This window comes from Narcine bancroftii, chromosome 9 (assembly GCF_036971445.1).
Source record: "Narcine bancroftii isolate sNarBan1 chromosome 9, sNarBan1.hap1, whole genome shotgun sequence".
NCBI lineage: Eukaryota > Metazoa > Chordata > Chondrichthyes > Torpediniformes > Narcinidae > Narcine > Narcine bancroftii.
Window position 1 is genome coordinate 124,783,586 of NC_091477.1, and position 21,170 is coordinate 124,804,755.

A 21,170-nucleotide genomic window follows, 5' to 3' on the forward strand; every position below is an offset into this window, starting at 1 on the left:
TCAGGCTGCCATCTGAAAGAACATTCCATAGGGCTGTTTCTGCTTCTGCAGACTGATTCTTGACGTAGAATGCAGCTGAAAGTGGCTCCAGCTGTAGTCAATTCGCACTATTGTTTTAGAGATGAGGCAGGCATTAGGATATGAGACTCAGTCGAGGAGTTGAGAATTTATTCCTGTCTGAAATGTCCTTGGTCACTCTCTCTCCTAGCTTCCTGGCAAAATCTGTGTGATGATGTCTTCATCGCAATTATCAGAACAAGATCCAGCTAATATTCGGCACCCTTCATCAAATTGGAAAGTGAATGGGGGGATTTTTGTGGTCAGGGCTTAATATGACACAGAATGATGCAGGTCTATGTGGATTCAGTTGAAATGAGAGGGCAGATAACCTCTAACTGATCCCCCAACAAACCCACGTCTTATTACCCTCAACCTTCAATACCTGACACTCCCCCAATACTAATCCCCCAAATGGCACAAGGTTGAACTGAGTCCTTTCAGGGTGAGAGGCAGAAGAGTGGCCTTTGTTCTGTACAAGGGCCAACAGATGCCAAGGACCGATCACCTCAAGGAGTGAACGAGGATTTAGAATAGGTTTTCCCCAACACAGAATAAAGTAGGAGCAGGAGGCTGTTTCTCCCTGTGAGCCCATTCTGCCTTTAGGTGAAGGACCACCAGAATGAGGAATAAAGAATGAAGCTGGAGGAACTCAGCTGGTTAGGCAGTGTCCATGGAGAGAGATGGTCAGTTAATGATTCAGGTCCGTACACAGACTGAAGCGAGAAGGGGAGCTGGCACAAAATTGGGAGGGCCTAGTGCTTCGGAAGCCACAGAGCATCACAAGACCACCCGACAGGCTGAACCTGTGATGGACACTATGAACTATGTATGTCATAAAGTACAGTATGTGCTCTGTGTCGCCCCATCACCTCGTTGGGTTTTATCTCAAAGAAGTGGTGAAAGGCTTTGATATAGATGTATGGACTGGCCAGTCCATATCTACCTGACCTTCTCCAACCTCTCCCTTAGCTCCACCCTGGATTTCCCGGACTTGCCCCCTCTTGCTTCTGTTCATGGAACCTGGCCCAGTCGTGTATCAGTAATGCTCAGGTTTTTGGTCATTGAAGGTGTTTAATCACTCCATCCTATTTGACGTGATTATTGTGTGCACCACAATGCTGATCCCAAAGGCTTTGGGCAATGTGTACACCTGGTGTAACTGTGCCCAAACTGTCTGGGCTGCACACGTAGATGAGGAATCGAACTCCCACTTTGAGGTGACTCAGAGAATTAATGAAGGACACAGAGTTTCACCAAACCACACTCCAACTCTCTTTCGTTCTTATATGCAAGATTCTTTGCACAAAACAGAGAGAGAGTTATTGATCGTATTTACACCAGCTTGACTTCAAGTCACAAGATAGTCTCGCGAGCCATTTACTTGGATGATGGCTCGCGTGGCAGCACCCACTCCTGGCGACTGTGGGTCACTCTGATTAGGGCGTCCGAGCAATGCCAGCATAAATGTTGCCAATATTTAGGAGAAATGTTGCCAAATTAAGGAATGGTTGTGGTGTTTTGGAGAATTTGTGTACAATGGTTGTTTTGGGAGAAGTGGAGGTTCTAATAAACAAAAACTGAAGGTTGTGTTTTGAAGGAAAGTATGGAGTGTTTTGCTAAAAAGGGACAAAAGTTGTATTATTCAAACTATGTCCTGTTTTTGGGTCAAAACCGACATCTTTGCTGTGCAAAAATGTGTGCAATTTTCATTTCAAAAGCCAAAACTGATATTTACAAATTGGGGTTGAAAAAAACATCTGTGCTTTGTAAAATATGAGACAATAAGATACAGGAGCAGAAGTAGGCCATTTCGCCCATTGTGTCCATTCCATCATGAACTGATCCATTCTCCCACTCACCTTTAATACCTTGACTATTCAAATATGTCACGGAGTTGTGTTAACCTTTAATATTAATTTAATATTTCTCGTATATAAAAATGTCTTAGTAAATTAAATTACTGAGGTAAAATATTGTACCTGTATTCTTGATGAGTTAGCTTGGATGTTTCCAGGTGTACAGAACCCATACCACTTGGGAACATTAAAGCATAAACTGTGTCTGGGGCTCGAGAAAAATTTTTTCAATTGGTTTGTTTTGCCTCAAGAAATGAAATCAGATCAGGGAAAGAATTTTATGTCAGATGTATTTCAACCGTTAGTTTATAAACAAGGAGCTCAACAAATTGCATTGTCAGGATTTAAATATGGCGGTTCGGAAATTATGTAAAGATAAAATGCCCAGGGTTTCTTAGGAAAAATTGACTTGGAAATATGAGTTGGTGGGGGGGCGGGGTGTGGTTTGTGTTTTCCGCATTTTAAGAATTTTGAAAAGCAGCTCAATTAAGATTTATAAATATATTGTATAATTTAGATGATATTCCAGCTTGGGTTTCTGTTGAATTTAATGCAATAGGGAATACGGATCCCCAAGATTTTATTTACAAATGGAATCCTAAGCTTTATTTGGAAGTGGGGAATCATCTATTTTGAAACATTTGATTGAGTTGATAATGAAATTGGCATGAAAGGTTTAATATTGAAATAGGCATTTTCCTTCTTCAATAGACAACCAATCCTGGAAGATTTGGAGATGGAAGGGTATTAAGAAAATTAGTTTTGAGGATGTGAGATTGAAATCTTTGAAAGAATTATCTTGTTATTACCAAGTTAAAGCTTTTTTATCTGTAAAAATAGGTCTTACTTTGATGTTACCTAATCAAAGTGAATTAGAATTACTGATTTGTTATCCTACTGGAAATAAATTTATTTCAGTAATGTATAACTTGCTTCAATCTAAGGCCCCCAAAACTGGAGTGAATAAATCTAGATGAAGATGGGAAATAGATTTAAATTCTCAAATAAGCGAAAAGGATTGGATGGATTTGTGTAAATAATATGACTATGATATAGGTTGGTTCAATATAATTTTTTACATCAGTTCTATTTGACTCCACAAAAATCAAATAGATTAAATCCTGCCGTATCGGATTAATGTTTTCGATGTGCACCTGAGATTGGAAAATTTTTGCATTCAACTTGGCAATGTCCTAAAGTTAGACAATTTTGGATTGGGGTACGTAATTTTCACAGGCCTTCATGTTATTTTTACCGAGTAATATTAAGCTCACACCAAGACACAAGAGCAACTTGTCCGTGAACTACTCTTTGCAGACGATGCCGCTTTAGTTGCCCATTCAGAGCCAGCTCTTCAGCGCTTGACGTCCTGTTTTGCGGAAACTGCCAAAATGTTTGGCCTGGAAGTCAGCCTGAAGAAAACTGAGGTCCTCCATCAGCCAGCTCCCCACCATGACTACCAGCCCCCCACCATGACTACCAGCCCCCCCACATCTCCATCGGGCACACAAAACTCAAAATGGTCAACCAGTTTACCTATCTCGGCTGCACCATTTCATCGGATGCAAGGATCGACAACGAGATAGACAACAGACTCGCCAAGGCAAATAGCGCCTTTGGAAGACTACACAAAAGAGTTTGGAAAATCAACGAACTGAAAAACCTCACAAAGATTAGCGTATACAGAGCCGTTGTAATACCCACACTCCTGTTTGGCTCCGAATCATGGGTCCTCTACCGGCATCATGCTTCCACCAGCGTTGTCTCTGCTCCATCCTCAACATTCATTGGAGCGACTTCATCTCCAACATCGAAGTACTCGAGATGGCAGAGGCCGACGCTGCTGAAGATCCAACTGTGCTGGGTAGGTCACGTCTCCAGAATGGAGGACCATCGCCTTCCCAAGATGGTGTTATATGGCGAGCTCTCCACTGGCCACCGAGACAGAGGTGCACCAAAGAAGAGGTACAAGGACTGCCTAAAGAAATCTCTTGGTGGCTTCCACATTGACCACCGCCAGTGGGCCGATATCGCCTCAAACCGTGCATCTTGGCACCTCTCAGTTTGGCCGGCAGCAACCTCCTTTGAAGAAGACCGCAGAGCCCACCTCACTGATAAAAGACAAAGGAGGAAAAACCCAACACCCAACCCCAACCCACCAATTTTCCCTTGCGACCGCTACAACCGTGTCTGCCTGTCCTGCATCGGACTTGTCAGCCACAAACGAGCCTGCAGCTGACGTGGACATTACCCCTCCATAAATCTTCGTCCGCGAAGCCAAGCCAAAGAAAGATTAAGGTTATGAGGCCAAAATTAAATTGAAATATTTATCACATTGAATTTGTGTCAATTGCTTCAGCAGTTGCTCGGAAATGTATAGCTGTAGCGGCACACATCGAGACGCAGTCGAATCGGCTCTGCACTGTTACGGCCGCAGCAGCAGTGTAGCCGTGTCAAGATGGTACTGCTGGGCGCATCTTCTCCCCAGCTCAAACGGGCCATGCAGATGCACTTGGCTGCGTCGTTACATCACCGCCCCTGTGTGGGCGGCACTTACGGGCCACCTGATAAGGTGCAGCATGGGAATTTTCCAATATAAACTGTTGGAAGTGCAAGCGACTAACAGAGTCATCTCCTTATTTCATTTCTCCTTGTAGCTACCGCTACAATTGGTGACCCCGACGAGTCCAGACGATTCTGGACTCCACACCATGGATGCTGCAGCAGTCAACGCAGTGGCTATGAAATTGCCAACCTCTGGACGCTTCGCCCACGCACTTGGTTCAGGCAAGCGGAAGCACGATTTCACCTCCGGCAGATCACGTCTGACTCGACAACGTTCTACCATGTCGTCAGTTCCCTGGACCAAGAGACCGCGGCCAGGGTGGACGACCTGATACACGATCCCCGGAGGAAGGAAATACCCAGCCCTCAACAAACTCCTCTTCTGTTCGCTAATAGTTTAGCTATTATCTTATAATCTGTGTTTAGCAGAGATATTGGTCTATATGACGCTGGTGAGAGTGGATCTTTCCCTTGTTTTAGTATCACTGTAATTATTGCTGTTTTACATGAATCTGGTAAGTTTTGTGTTTCATCAATCTGGTTGATTACATCCAGGAGGGGCGGTATTATTAGGTCTTTAAATGTTTTGTAGAATTCTATTGGGAGTCCATCCTCTCCTGGTGTCTTATTATTTGGTAAATTTTTTATTATCTCTTTTATTTCTACTGTTCCAAATGGTTCTGTTAATTTATTTTGTTCCTCTATTTGTAGTTTTGGTAGTTCAATTTTAGTCAAAAATTCATCTATTTTCCCTTCTTTCCCTTCGTTTTCGGTTCGGTATAATTGTTCATAGAATTCTCTGAAGTTTTCCTTAATTTCTTTTGGATTATATGTAATTTGTTTGTCTTTTTTCCTTGTTGCCAATACCATTTTCTTAGTTTGCTCTGTCTTAAGCTGCCATGCTAGGATTTTGTGTGTTTTTTCCCCTAGTTCATAATATTTCTGTTTTGTCTTCATTATATTCTTCTCCACCTTATATGTTTGTAATGTTTCATATTTTATTTTTTTATCCGCCAATTCTCTTCTTTTGGTTGTATCTTCCTTTATTGCTAATTTTTTTTCTATGTTTATTATTTCCCTTTCCAACTGCTCTGTTTCCTGATTATAGTCCTTCTTCATCTTGGTTGCATAACTTATTATTTGCCCTCTAATGAATGCTTTCATTGCGTCCCATAGTATAAACTTATCTTCCACTGATTCCGTATTTACTTCAAAGTACATTTTTAATTGTTTTTCAATAAATTCTCTAAAATCCTGTCTTTTAAATAGCATGGGGTTTAATCTCCATCTATACATTCTTGGAGGGATGTCTTCTAGCTCTATTGCCAATAACAGGGGTGAGTAGTCCGATAATAGTCTAGCTTTATATTCCGTTTTCCTAACTCTCCCTTGTATGTGGGCTGATATCAGGAATAGGTCTATCCTTGAGTATGTTTTATGTCTAGTCGAGTAGTATGAGTATTCCTTTTCTTTTGGGTTTTGTTTCCTCCATATGTCCACAAGTTTCATTTCTTGCGTTGATTTAATTATAAATTTGGTTACTTTGTTCTTCCTGTTAATTTTTTTCCCCGTTTTATCCATATTTGGATCCAAATTCAGATTGAAATCCCCTCCTATTAGTATGTTCCCTTGCGTATTAGCTACCTTCAAAAAGATATCTTGCATAAACTTTTGATTTTCTTCGTTAGGTGAATATATATTAAGTAGATTCCAAAGCTCTGAATATATCTGACATTTTATCATAACATATCTCCCTGCTGGATCTATTATTTCCTCTTCTATTTTAAATGGCACATTTTTGCTAATTAATATAGCCACTCCTCTTGCTTTTGAATTATACGATGCTGCTGTTACATGTCCTACCCAATCTCTCTTTAATTTCTTGTGCTCCAATTCAGTTAAGTGTGTTTCTTGGACAAATGCTATATCTATTTTTTCCTTTTTCAGTAAATTTAGTAGTTTCTTCCTTTTAATTTGGTTATGTATTCCATTAATATTTAGAGTCATATAGTTCAGCGTAGCCATTTTATATTTTGTTTATCTTCTCTTTCCGTTTTTCCATCATTACCTTTCCTCCTTTTCCATTTCTGTTTTCTTATTTTCAACTCTTTACCAGACAACATTCCTACAACATCCAACATTTTCCTTATTCCCCTATTTCTATCTTCTTTATCCCCAATCTCCCCTTCCCCTCCTGAGTTGCCCTTTATCCCTTGTCGGACAACCACATCTCCCCTCTCCATTTGGATTTGCGAATCCACTCGCAAGCGTCAACTGATTTTGCAGTGACCGCTCTTTTCCCCCACCCAGCCCCCCCCAGAAAAGATTTCGCTTTTTATATGTCACAAAGGTCACTCTTTTAGTTCCCTCCTTATTCTCTCTATTCCATTACCTTCCCTTATTAATTCTTGTCTATACTCTCTATGTTTTCCTCTAATTACAGATACTTTCACATATGCCCATTGTCTCTATTCACTCTTATACCTCTTTACCCGCATACATATCAATCGTGGTCATTTTTACCCTCCTTACCCGTCTTCATCCCTCAGTCTATTTTTGTCTTTACCCACATACATATCAATCGTGATAATTTTTGCTCTCATTACCCGTCTTCCTCCCTCAGTCTATTTTTGTAATTGTTCTGCAAATTTTCGTGCTTCTTCTGGATCCGAGAATAGTCTGTTTTGTTGTCCTGGAATAAATATTTTCAATACCGCAGGATGCTTCAGTGTAAATTTATATCCTTTCTTCCATAAAATCGCTTTTGCTGCATTGAACTCTTTTCTCTTCTTTAGGAGTTCAAAGCTTATATCTGGATAAATGAAGATTTTTTGCCCTTTATACTCCAGTGGTTTGTTGCCCTCTCTTACTTTTTCCATTGTCTTCTCCAGTACCTTTTCTCTTGTAGTATATCTTAGGAATTTTACTACAATAGATCTTGGTTTTTGTTGTGGTTGTGGTTTAGGGGCCAATGCTCTATGTGCCCTTTCTATTTCCATTTCTTGCTGTAGTTCTGGACATCCTAGGGCCTTAGGGATCCATTCTTTTATAAACTCCCTCATATTCTTGCCTTCTACATCTTCCTTAAGGCCCACTATCTTTATGTTATTTCTTCTGTTATAATTTTCCATTATATCTATTTTTTGGGCTAGTAATTCTTGTGTCTCTTTAGTTTTTTTATTAGATTACCGAAAATGGTAAATTTAGACCAAACTGGATTTATCAAAAAAAGACGCACAACAGACAATATTTGTAAATTTATTAACTTAATTCATGCAGTAGAAGGAAATAAAGCACCGGCAGTAGCAGTTGCTTTAGACGCAGAGAAGGCCTTCGACAGAGTAGAATGGAATTACTTGTTCAAAGTATTGCAAAAATTCAGTTTACCGGAGAAGTATATTAATTGGATTAAAGCATTATATAAGGGACCGTTAGCGAAAGTGACAGTAAATGGTCATGTATCAAAGCAATTTAACTTAAGCAGGTCAACGTGGCAGGGATGCCCACTATCACCATTATTGTTTGCGCTAGCTATAGAACCACTAGCAGAATCGATAAGAAGAGATAATAATATAAAAGGAATAAAAATAAAAGACAGGGAATATAAAATCAGTCTGTTTGCGGATGATGTGATAGTGTACTTAACAGAACCAGAACTATCAATAAAAGAACTATATAAGAAATTGAAGGAATATGGAGAAGTGTCGGGATACAAGATAAACGTAAATAAAAGTGAAGCAATGCCTATGAATAACGCGGATTTCTCAAAATTTAAGGAGGAATCCCCATTCAGATGGCAAACGCAGGCAATAAGATACCTAGGTGTGCAAATAAACAAAAATCTAGGCCAATTATATAAACTCAATTACAATCCACTAATGAAAAAATTACAGGACGATTTAGAGCATTGGAAAGAGCTACCACTAACACTGATAGGAAGGATAAACTGTATTAAAATGAACATTTTTCCAAGGATACTATACTTATTTCAGGCATTGCCAATACAACTGACAGAAAAATTCTTCAAAGAGTTAAAGAAAATAATAAGGAGATTTTTATGGAGAGGGGGGAAACCGAGGATAGCACTAGACAAATTAACAGAATGGTATAAACAAGGAGGCTTACAACTGCCAAACTTCAAAAATTATTATAGAGCCGCACAATTAAGGTACCTATCAGATTTTTATCAAACAAGGGAAAAACCAGACTGGACGAGACTAGAATTAGATAAAATAGGGGAAAAGATACCTGAACACATATTATATAAATGGGACGAAAAATTGGTACAACATAGAACTTCTCCAGTATTACACCATCTCCTCAATATATGGAAGAAGATTCATGTAGAAAGAAATAAAATAAATTACCAAATACCAAAACTAATATTGACGCAAAATAAGCTACTCCCTTTTACAATAGACAACCTTGCCTTTAGAAAATGGGAAAAAAAAGGGATTAAAAGAATAGAAAATTGTTTTTCAGGAAGTAGATTCTTATCCCTTGAACAAATGAGAGATAAGTACAATATAACGGGAGATACAGCGCTGGCATATTACCAACTGAGATCCTACTTGAAAGATAAATTAGGAAGCAACTTGAGTTTACCAGAGGGAAGTAACCTTGAATATGTGATTACAGATACAATGTTAATCAAAAGATTTATAAAAAATATGTATATTAAACTGCAAGAAAAGGAAAATGAGGAAACAAATGGTAAAACTAAACAAAAATGGGAACAAGATTTAAATATAAAGATAAAAAAGGAAACATGGGAGAAGTTATGCTCTGGAACGATGAGAAATACAATAAATACGAGGCTGCGTATGATACAATATAATTGGTTACACAGACTATACATTACACCGCAAATGTTAAATAAATGGGACCCAACAGTATCTGATAGATGTTTTCGATGTAAAAAAGAAAGGGGAACAACAATTCATGCAATCTGGACATGTGAGAGAGTAGAAAAATTTTGGGATGATCTCAATCAGATATTAAATAAAATAACAGAAAACAATATACCAAAGAATCCAGAGATCTTTCTCCTAAGTAACATAAAAAATAAAGAATTTGGAATTGACTTGGAGGATGCACAAAAAAGATTTGTTAAGATAGCCCTAGCCGTAGCAAAAAAATGTATTATGTCAACCTGGAAATTGGAAGATAATTTGAAAATACAACAATGGTATATAGAAATGAATAAATGTATTCCATTAGAAAAAATAACATATAGTTTAAGAAATAATATTGAAATATTCGAACAAGTATGGGAGCCTTACATTAAATACAATAGCGAAAACCTACCGGGAACAAACATTACCTAAGTTGATGGAAGGAGAAGAAAAGAAAAGAATGGACTCAGTAGAATTTCTGGTGTATTTTTGTTGAATGACAACATTGTCTAACTGAATTAATGCAACCTAGATTGTATAACTAAAATGGATGAGAGGGGGGGGGGATGGGGGGGTGGCTTGGGAGGAGGGAGGGGGGAGGGAGAAAAAGTCACTGTAAATGTGTGGAAAAGAAAAAGTGTATATCATGGCTATTGTGATTTATGGTGTGAAAAATAAAAAAATTTAAAAAAAAAAAAAAAAAAACAAACTCCTCTTGAGGGCTTTCGGCCTGTTCAGACGACAGTGCGCTGCCAGGCTGATGCACCTGCACAGCTAAGGAGACAGAACACCATGTGCCCTGACGGATGAGATGGTCGCACGAGCAGAGGGCCACAAGTCATGCCTCATGTCTGAGTAGGCTTTCTTGGAACAGATGCCAGATGACATACAACTGCCGTTGACGGACGAAAATTTCTCAGACCCACGTAAGGTCACGGCCAGAGCTGATGCGCTGTGGCACATGAAACAGGAAAATGAGTCCGCCATGAACCGATTGACTCATCCTCATGTGGGGCAGCAGAACTGATCCCACCCGAACCGAGCACAACCGCCCCCCACCAAATTAGCAGAGGCACTGAACGTTAGCTGGTGTCTTTATCAGCAACACCGATGGGCTCGAGCGTGAAGATGCAGCCAGCCCTGCTCATTTTCAGAAAATGCCCAGGCCAGCCGCCGCTCATGGACAAGGTGGCTGACCTCACCAATAGCCTCTTGAACATTACTGACAAGGCTAGTGGCCGGCACGGGTGCTGAACTCAGTGTCATCCCACCAATCGCCCTGAAGAGACGAACATACCCACAAGGTCCCACCCTCTGGGCGACAAAAAAGACTGCCATCAAGACCTTTGACACGCACAATGTCCAAAAACAACTCGGCAGAGAAAATTTCTAGTGGAATTTCATTCGAGCCACTGTGGACACATCACTTCCCGGCGCAGACTTTCGACGAGCACACAGCCTGCCTTTGGACGTGAAGGCCAAACGCTTGGTCCATTCCCAGACATCCCAATAGATATTTCTCCAGGAATGCTTTATGTTCTTGGCATTCTCCAGTTTATTTCTTTTTTTAAGGAGTGGGGGGGATGTTGGGAAGGTGGGTTGAGGGGGATGGGAGGATAATACCACATGTTTAATTTTTAAAAATAATTTACAGTTGAATGTAATACAATTATTATTTTGGTGAAAAATTGAGAAATAAAGTATTAAAAAAACCAAATTGCATTGTCTGCAAATCACCCAGAATGTGTGATGTGTGGCGGCTCACCACCAGGCAGGCGAACCAGCCCCGCTTGTAAGCCACGCGGTGGGACAGCCGGCCAAAATGGCGCCATTGGGTGTGTTCCCTTCCTCCCAGCACGGGGCTCAGAAGCCCCGAGCTGGGGGACCACGTGATGCCCAGGTGACGTCAGCGCCCTCCAGCATGGTTTTCAGCCAGGTCCAGGATGGGAGTATAAGTACAGCTTAGCAGCCTGCAATAAACTAGTCTGCTCACTGAGCTCAAACTGTCTGGTTGTGTGTGTTCTTTCAGGAACAGTATAGCTGATGCTACAATTGGTGACCCTGATTGGATCAAACGTCTTTGAACCCATCATGAGTGAGCCTGGGGTGATCAGCGATTAAGCCGCGAAACTCCATGAATTCTGGGTTCAGGAGCTGGAGACTTGCGTCAGCCACGTGGAGGCTCAGTTTCGCCTCTGCCAGATTTCGTCCGACACAACCAAATTCTATCATGTGGTCGCTGCCCTGGACCTGGCCATCGGCAGACACGTGCTGCACCTTGCTCAGCACCCACCCGCCGAAGACAAATACGAGACCGTCAAGCAAGTGCTTACTGGATCCTTCGGACGATCCAGAACACCAGCATGCCGCTCAGATGCTACACCTCGGTGCCCTGAGGGACAGGTCCCCAATGGAGCTGATGGACGAGATGCTCACGCTCATGGGTGAACACACCAACTCCCCACTCTTCGAGTGCATTTTCCTCGACCATATGCCCGGGGACGTCCAGCTGCTGCTGGTCCAGGAGAGCTTCACTGACCTGAGGAAGGTCCGTCAGAAGGCCCAGGAGCTATGGCTCGCACGATTCCCAGAGGGCTCAGTGGTCCAGTAGGTCACGAGGCACAGACATGACCACGCCAAGCCTGCCCCGAGCGCTGCAGTAGAGCATTTGGCTCCTGCAGGGGTGCCCAAGAGCATAACCAAGGCCACAGCATCCGCTCCAGGCCTCTGCTTCTACCACCAGCGCTGGGGAGCCAAGGCTCGGAAGTGTCATCAGTCTGGCTCATTCCAGGGAAATGACCAGGCCGGCCAGGGTTAATGGCTGCGGGGGCTGGCCAAGAACACAGCCTCCTCTATCTGCGGGACTCAGTCAGCAGCTGGCAGTTCCTCGTTGACACTGGAGCCCAGATCAATGTCATCCTGGCCACGGCCGTCGAGTCCAGGAACTGGCCTTGTGGTCCTCCCCTCCGTGCAGCCAGATGTATGGAGACAAGACAGTCCACTTCCAGATCAGCCAACGAAATTTCACATGGAGGTTCACCGTCTTGTCCTTTCCAACTGCCATCCTGGGTGCAGACTTCCTCCTCGCACATGGGCTTCTGGTAGACATTCGAGGTAGGTGCCTGGTGGACGCCGTACCTTCCAGGCCGTTCGCCTCGACGCCTCCCGCTCGGAGCAACGACAGATGGCCACGATCAGCACACCCAGAGACTCGTTCCAGTGAATGCCGGAAGAGTTCACGACACTCATCAAGCCATAGTTCTCCGCTTCCTCACCGCACCGCGGGGTGTTCCACCACATCCCCACGCAGGGCCCACTGGTTCACGCCAAGGCTCGCCGGCTCCTGCCTGACAAGCTCAAGGAGGCGAAGGAGAAGTTTTGGCACCTGTTGGAACTCGGGATCATTCGGCGGTCTGAAAACCCATGGGCCTCGCCGCTCCACCTGGTCCTGAAAGCCTCCGGTGGCTGGCGTCCCTGCGGAGACTATCGACGACTCAATGAGGTAACAGTTCCTGACCGTTATCCCATCCCTCACATCCAAGACTTTGCGGCCAACCTGCATGGTGCGAGGGTTTTCTCCATGGTTGACCTGGTGCGTGGATATCACCAGATCCCGGTGCACCCTGAGGACATACCAAAGACAGCAATCATCTCCCCCTTTGGCTTGTTCGAATTCCTGTGCATGCCATTCGGGCTCGAGAATCCCGCTCAGACCTTCAAGCGCCTCATGGACTCTGTGGGCAGGGACTTGGATTTTGGCTTTATTTATTAGGACGACATTCTCGTCGCCAGCAAGGACCAGGCGCAACACAAGGCCCACCTTTGTGCCCTTTTCTACCGGCTGGCCGATTTCAGCCTTGCCATCAACCTGGCCAAGTGCTAGTTTGGGAAAGAGTCCATGCAGTTCCTGGGCCATACCATCACGGCCGAAGGAGCCACGCCCACCGCTGCAAAGGTCTCCGCTCTCAGGGAGTTACCATGTCCGGACAGCCTCAAGGAGCTGCAGGAGTTTGCGGGTATGGACTACTTTTACAACCGCTTCATCCCGGGATTTGATGGATGCAGCCGGTGCTGTATTAAAAATAAATATGTCTGATGATGTTAAAAATCCACTGGCTTATGATTCTCAGACATTGAATAAACACTCAAAAGAATTATTCTGCTGCTGGAAAATAATTTTTGTCCCTTGTATTAGCTCTGCAACATGTAGAAGAATGTGTTTGTGCTGCTATGGGATTAAGTATTGATCATAATTTTTGAGTAAGATTAAAAATAAGAATAGATGATGATTCAACTGGAGTTTAATTTTGCAAGAATAGGACTGAAGTATAAGACACTATAATGATATTAAGGGCCAGTGTCATTGAGGATTGCTTATTTAGATGTTGGATTTAGAGGTTTCTGCTATATTTGTTTCTATTCTATTGATTATGGCTGTGAAATCTATTAAGAAGAAATCAGAGATTGCAGTTTAAAATTTTGACCTTTCAGAAGTCTAAAAATTTCTCCATGGGAAGGAGGTGTAATGGAATTGTGTTAACCTTTCAAATAAATCTTCAAAGGCTTAACTTCTATCACACCACCAGACAGACAAAAAAAAGTATTAATTTGAATCCCACAATGAAAACATAAATCTGAATGACTAAAGTTAAATACAACTGATGTCAAAAAAATTATAATTCACCCAATTATATCGCACATTCATCCAATTTAATCCACCATCTTCACACATAGTAAGTAGTCCGTTCTTCTTGGGTTAATTCTAAAGAAGAATCTCCCATTTAATCTAAAGTTGGTTTAGCCATTTTCTGTTGTCACAAACATTTCTGAAATAGATCCCTTTTTTTGCCCCATTTACAATTTTCAATTTTAGTTAACTTGGGTATCTTCAATTCCCGCCCAAATCCACCTGTGACAGCACTTGCATGGAATGACACCCGTTTACCATGTCCCTCTGTTCAACCTCACTCCTCAGTGCCCGACCGTTCACAGTGTCTATCTTTTCTTGGTTTGCCCTTCAAAATGTGACACCTCACACTTGTCTTCATTAAATTCCATCTGACCTTTCTCCTTCTGGTCCAGATCCTTCTGCAAGCTTTCCTGGCTGTCCACAACTCCACCGTTCTTGGTGTCACCTGCAAACTTGCTCATCCAATTTACCACATTATTGTTCCAGCACCTATCCCTGAGGCACCGCTCTTGTCACAAACCTCCACAGAGGACATATGGATGGATGTTAAAATTCTCAAAGGTACATTAGTTAAAATGGTGTCAAATCACAAGGAACAGAAGTTGGCCATTCAGCCCACTGTGTCTGCTATCCCCTGATCTAAACAGTTCTCGCCTCTCATTCCAAGTTCTGGCTTTTTCCCCTGATCCCTTGATACCCTGACTCATTAAACATCTATTAATTCCGCCACCCCCCCCCCACCACTTAAACTCTCTCAACAATCCAGCAACAAATTCCATGACCTTCTGGTGAAATAAATTTCTCATCTGCTTTAAATAGGTACCTTCCAATTCTAAGACAATGTCTTTTTATCCAAGGGAAACATTATTCACATCTACTGTCCAATCCTTTCAGCATTGGAAAGGTTTCTGAAATCTCCTCTCCTTCTTCTATACTCCAATGAAGAGTGGAGATATATCATCCTGGTAAATCTCTGCTCTCTCTCCAACATCAGCACATCCTTTTTAAGATAAACTTCGCAGTTCTCCAAATGAGGTCTCTCCCATGCCCCATCAACACCTCCCTACCCTAGAAACAAAAGCCAACATAGAATTTGCTTTCTTTTCCTGCCGATCCAACCTGGTGGTTACCCACTCACTATGTTTTCCTGAACGAGAACCCCCCAAGTCCCTTGACACTTGAAATAATTACATGTAATTTCTGTAACAAATTTGAAATTTTTGGAAAGATTTGGGAATCCTATTTATAAACTGTAGGAATTAAGTTGTAATCGCCCAACCTGAACCTTCTGACTCCTAAAATCAAGAAAATTTGTTAGATTTTATTTGATAGTTTTTTAGTAATTTTTCAATAAATACTTTCCAGATGTTATCTTTCTTTTCTATTGGGTTGTTGGGCAGGGGGAATTTAAAAAAAAATACTATGTATTAATTTTTCATTATCTTTGAATGAGAAATTTATGTACGCATTTAATGCATGTGAAATTAAAATTTTCAAAGAGAAGCTTAACATAACGTAATACATTTTGCTTATTTTCAAGAGTTGTGGAGAGTGAGGAGGGTTTTCATGGAGTACAAAAGGATTTGGACTGTTTGGAAAGATGGCAGATGGAGTTTAATGTAGGTAAGTGTGAGGTGCTTTATGTTGGGAAGAATAACCAAGACGTATGCAGTAAAGGGGAGGGCATTGAGGAACAGAGGGACCTTGGAGGAATGGTTCAATAGACAATAGGAGCTGGAGTAGGCCCTTCGGCCTGTCGAGCCTTCAGTGACCGCCATTTTACACATCATGGCTGATCACTACTATCAGTACCCCTTTCCAGCCTTATCCCCATACCCTTAACTCCTTTGCCCACTAGAGTCTTATCTAACTCTCTTTTGAACATAATCAGTGAATCTGCCTCTACCACCCTCTGTGGCAGAGCATTCCACAGATTCACACTTCTCTGGGTAAAAAAATGTTTTCTCATCTCCGTCCTAAGGGGCCTACCCTGTATTCTTAAACTATGCCCTCTTGTCCTCGTCTCCCCCATCACTGGGAACAAGTAATCCGACTTCACCCTGTCCATCCCCCTGATAATTTTGTATACCTCAATCATGTCCCCCCTCATCCTTCTAAACTCCATCAGATACAAGTCCAGTTTTTCTAGCCTTTCAGCATATGTCAACCCCGCCATCGCTGGAACTAACCTTGTAAATCTGCGCTGCACACCCACTATAGCTAGTATGTCCTTCCTCAAAATTGGAGACCAGTAATGGGTGCAATATTCCAGGTGGGGTCTCACCAGGGCCCTGTACAACTGCAGAAGGGCGTCTCTGTTCCTATACTCCAATCCCCTCTTTATGAAAGCCAACATGCTATTTGCCTTCTTCACAGCTTTCTGAACGTGCATGTTAGCCTTCAGTGACCGGTGAACAAGTACACTCAGATCCTTTTGCTCCTCCCCACTCCCTAGCCTGTCTCCATTTAAATAATACTCAGCTTTCCTATTATTGCCCCCAAAATGGATAACCTCACATTTGCTCACATTGAACGTCATCTTCCATTCAGCAGCCCACACCCCCAACCTGTACAAGTCCCTCTGCATTTTCCTGACATCCTCCTCACACCCCACACCGCCACGCAGTTCAGTGTCATCTGCAAATTTGCTCATGTTATTGATCCCCTCATCCAAATCATTTACATAAATTACAAACAACTGAGGACCCAATACCGATCCCTGCGGCACTCAACTCGTCACATCCTGCCATCCTGAAAAGGACCGGCTTACTCCAACCCTTTGTTTCCTATTTCTTAACCAATTTCCTATCCATGTCAGCACCTTACCTCCAATTCCATGCTCCCTGATCTTGCCCACTAGTCTCCCGTGCGGTACCTTATCAAAGGCCTTCTGGAAGTCCAAATACACCACATCCACTGGCTCTCCCAAGTCCACCCACTTTGTCACATCCTTGAAAAATTCCAGAAGGTTAGTCAAGCATGACTTACCCTTAAGGAATCCATGCTGACTAGCCCTTATACTATTTCTGCCTAAGTGTTCTGGTATTACTCCTTTTATGATAGATTCCAATATCTTCCCCACCACTGACGTCAGGCTGACCGGTCTATGATTTCCCGTTTTCTCCCTCCCTCCCTTCTTAAAAATCGGCACCACATCAGCCACTCTCCAATCCTCAGGGACCTCCCCCGAATCTATGGAACTTTGGAAAATGTCGACCAGTGCCTCCACAATTTCCATAGCAACTTCTTTAAGCACCCTGTGATGCAGCCCATCAGGCCCTGGGGTTTTATCAGCCCTCAGTCCCAACAATTTACTCACAACCTCCTGCTTCTAGATCCGGATATCCATTAGATCCCCTACTTCCCCAGGAAAGTTCCCCAAGTCTCTTGATACCGCATGACCACTACCCCCTAACTGACCATAACCTCCTTGGTGAAGACCGATGCAAAGTATTTGTTAAATTCCTCAGCCATCTCCTTGTTTCCGGTAATAATTCCAGCCTTTTCCATTCTTAATGGACCAATTTTAGACCGAACCAATTTCTTCCTCTTCACATATTTAAAAAAGCTTTTGCTATCCTCCATGATATTATTTGCTAATTTCCTCTCATACTTCATTTTCCCCTCTCTTATGACTTTCTTAGTTACCCTCTGATGCTCTTTGAAGGTTTCCCAATCCTCTAGCTTCCCACTCCACTTCGCTATCTTATACTTACTCCCTTTGGATTTGATATTGCACTTGATTTCATTAGTTAGCCACGACTGCCATTTGCATCTCCTAGAGCCTTTCCTCCACTTTGGAATAAATTTGTCCTGAATCCTGTGGAAAATGTCCAAAAGCACCTGCCATTTTTCCCGAGTTGTCCTCCCAGCTAGTGTATCTTTCCATTTTATTTTGGCTAGCTCCTCCCTCATAGCTGCATAATCCCCTTTATTTAACTGCAGTACAGATGCTTCCGACTTCCTTTCTTTTTCCCTTTCTAATTGCAGCTCAAAAATAACCATACCATGGTCACTATTCCCTAATGGCTCCCCTACATCGAGGTCACTTATTAACTCTGCATCGCTGCACAGCACCAAGTCCAGAATCGACTTCCCCCTGGTAGGTTCCTCCACTAGCTGCTCCAAGAAAGTATCTCGTATGGGGTAGGACACGTAACAGCAGCATCGTATAATTCAAAAGCAAGAGGAGTAGCTATATTAATTAGTAAAAATGTGCCATTTAAAATAGAAGAGGAAATAATAGATCCAGCAGGGAGATATGTAATGATAAAATGTCAGATATATTCGGAGTTTTGGAATCTACTCAATGTATATTCACCTAACGAAGAAGATCAAAAGTTTATGCAAGATATCTTTTTGAAGGTAGCAGATACGCAAGGGAACATATTAATAGGAGAGGATTTCAACCTGAATTTGGATTCAAATATGGATAAAACTGGGGAAAAAAATTAACAGAAAGAACAAAGTAACCAAATTTATAATTAAATCAATGGAAGAAAGTATCTCGTAGACATTCAATAAACTCACTCTCTTGTGTTCCTGCCCCCGTCTGATTATCCCAGTCCACTTTCATGTTGAAGTCCCCCATAACTACCGTATTGCTACCACTTTGACATGCCACTCTTAATTCCTGATTTATACTGCTATCGATATCTGAGCTACTTTTCGGAGGCCTGTAAATGACCCCCATTATGGTCCTCATGCCTTTACAATTTCTTAATTCTATCAAAACAGACTCTACCCACCTGTTTCAATGTCTTTCCTTTCAAATGCCTGAATTTCATTTCTTACCAACAGAGCTACCCCACCCCCTCTTCCCAACTTTCTGTCTTTTCTATAGGACGTGTACCCGGGAACATTGATTTCCCAATCCTGCCGTTCCCGCAGCCATGTCTCTGTAACTCCGACATCTCCTGTCTAAGATGCAGATTGCAAGAGCTGTAAAGTGCTGCCACTGCCTGTTCACACCGAGTACTGCATGCATGAAGCGAGAGAGAGAGAGAGAGAGAGATCTAGGTATAATACCACCACCTGGTGTCCGGACTCGCGAACTACAGGATACATGATTTTTATTTTTCATGGGAGTGTTGGAGTATGAGAGGAGACTTGATTAAGGTTAACAAAATAGAGCAAGATGGATAATATGGAGCTCCAATGAACAGGGAGGTCTCACCTGTGAAGGAGCAAGTGTGAGATCTCCCAGTTCATTCTTGCTCGGGCAGTGGTGGCCAATTGCAAGACAGCTCCAATTAGGGGAAGAGAATATGCTGTTTCAGGTCATGGGTTTGAAATGGTTTCCCCAGTTGTGCCATTCAGACTCAAGAGAGCAGATGCTTGCAGACAGGAAGGAAACCTAGTTTTATTGTGGAGAATTGTTTGTTTTTCGGGGTGAAGGTTGTTTGTGGTCTGAGATTCCTAAATACTTCACAATGGAAGCAGCAATTTTCCTTGTGCCTGATTGCTACATAGCGGGTAAAATGTCTCAAATCTATCGCTCAGCCAGGACTTTGGGTCATTGATTTGGAGAGAGAGTGATGGCTTGGCAATATTTATAGCATGGTGAGTCCAAAGCTCTCAAAGTGACAGTGTGGAAGGAGTTTGTCTGTTCTTTGTGTTTTCTGCCACCCTTGAGAACTTAAAAAGTGTCCGTGAATTGTGGTATTGGTGAGACACAAGCTTGTTTTGCCCTCTTTTTGTTCTGTATGTCTATAAAGTTTCAGTTTAGGGATAAAATGTCCAGACACTGTTCTGTTCAAAAGTCTAGTAACCAAATCAGATTCTCCCGAGTTCTTGTCATGGATATGTATCATGAAGCCTGTTTTGCAGCAGTCGTGTTGCATTAGAGGGGCACATACAATTTTCAAAAATAATGAGTTTGAAACCAGAAAAAGATCAGGTCGTGCCCAAAGGTTCATCTGTGCTGTTGAATTGAATTGATGCCCCCAGGTCCAGAATGTGCACTTCCACCCCATGGTCTTGAGCTTTCCAAATCGCCAATGAACTTACGGCCCCCTTGAGCTGTGGAGTGTGGGAGGAAATCCACACAGACACCGAGAGGATGTAGAAACTTCTTGCAGTCAGTGCTGACTTGATCCTGGGGTGACTCGTGCTGGAGAGGTGGGACTACTGTCCTGCCTTCACCTTGTGATGGCTGATTTTTGTCTGTTGGTGGATGGAGGTCTGACATGATATTCCCTTGGCCTTGAGGGAAAGAAGAGTAGAAATTGCAAGGGCTCTGACAGAAATATTTAAAACCTGTTTATCCACGGGTGAGGTGCCAGAGGAATTGATGTAATCTAATGTTCCCTTGTTTAAAAACGGCTTCAAAAGCAAACCAGGTGAGCCTGACAAAATAGGTAAATTATTGGAGTGTAATCAGAGAGTACCTCGAAAAGAATCTGTTCAAATAGCTGGCCTTGATCAACCATCGCATAGAATACAGGAGTCGGGCAGTGAGGTTGAGACTAGACAAGATGTTGGTGAGGCTCTTTTGTGAGTACTGTGTGCAGTTCTGGTCACCAAATGAGAGGAAAGCTATCAATAAAGTAAAGAGGGTGCAGAGAAGATTTACGTCAATGTTACCTGGATATCAGCAACTAGATTACAAAGAAAGATTGAGCAAATGAAGTCTTTATTCTTTGGATTGTAGATGGTTGAGAGGGGATTTGATCGAAGTCTTTAAAATTACTAGGAGGATAGAACGAGTTGATGTGGAGAGACTTTTTTCATTGCGGGGAGCAGGGATTGAAACAGGAGGTAAAAGTTTGGAAGTAACATGAGGGGGAACTTCTTTACTCAGAGTGGTGGCTGAGTGGAGTGAGCTTCCGGGAAAAGTAGTGGCGGCAGGGTCCATTTTGTCATTTCAGGGAAAATTGGAGGGGAGGGGAATGCAGAGAGGTGGTACGAGAGGAGAATATTTCGTTCAGTGTAGACAAGAAGGGCCAAATGACCTGTTTCTGTGCTGTAATTGTTATAGGGTTAAAATGTGTGGCAGTAACTTGGAAGTCCGATGCGTATTTGGGAATGGGTCGATAGCCACACTGAAATAGGCCGTTGTATCCCACTTGAAATAATTACATTGAATTCACGGAACAAATTTGA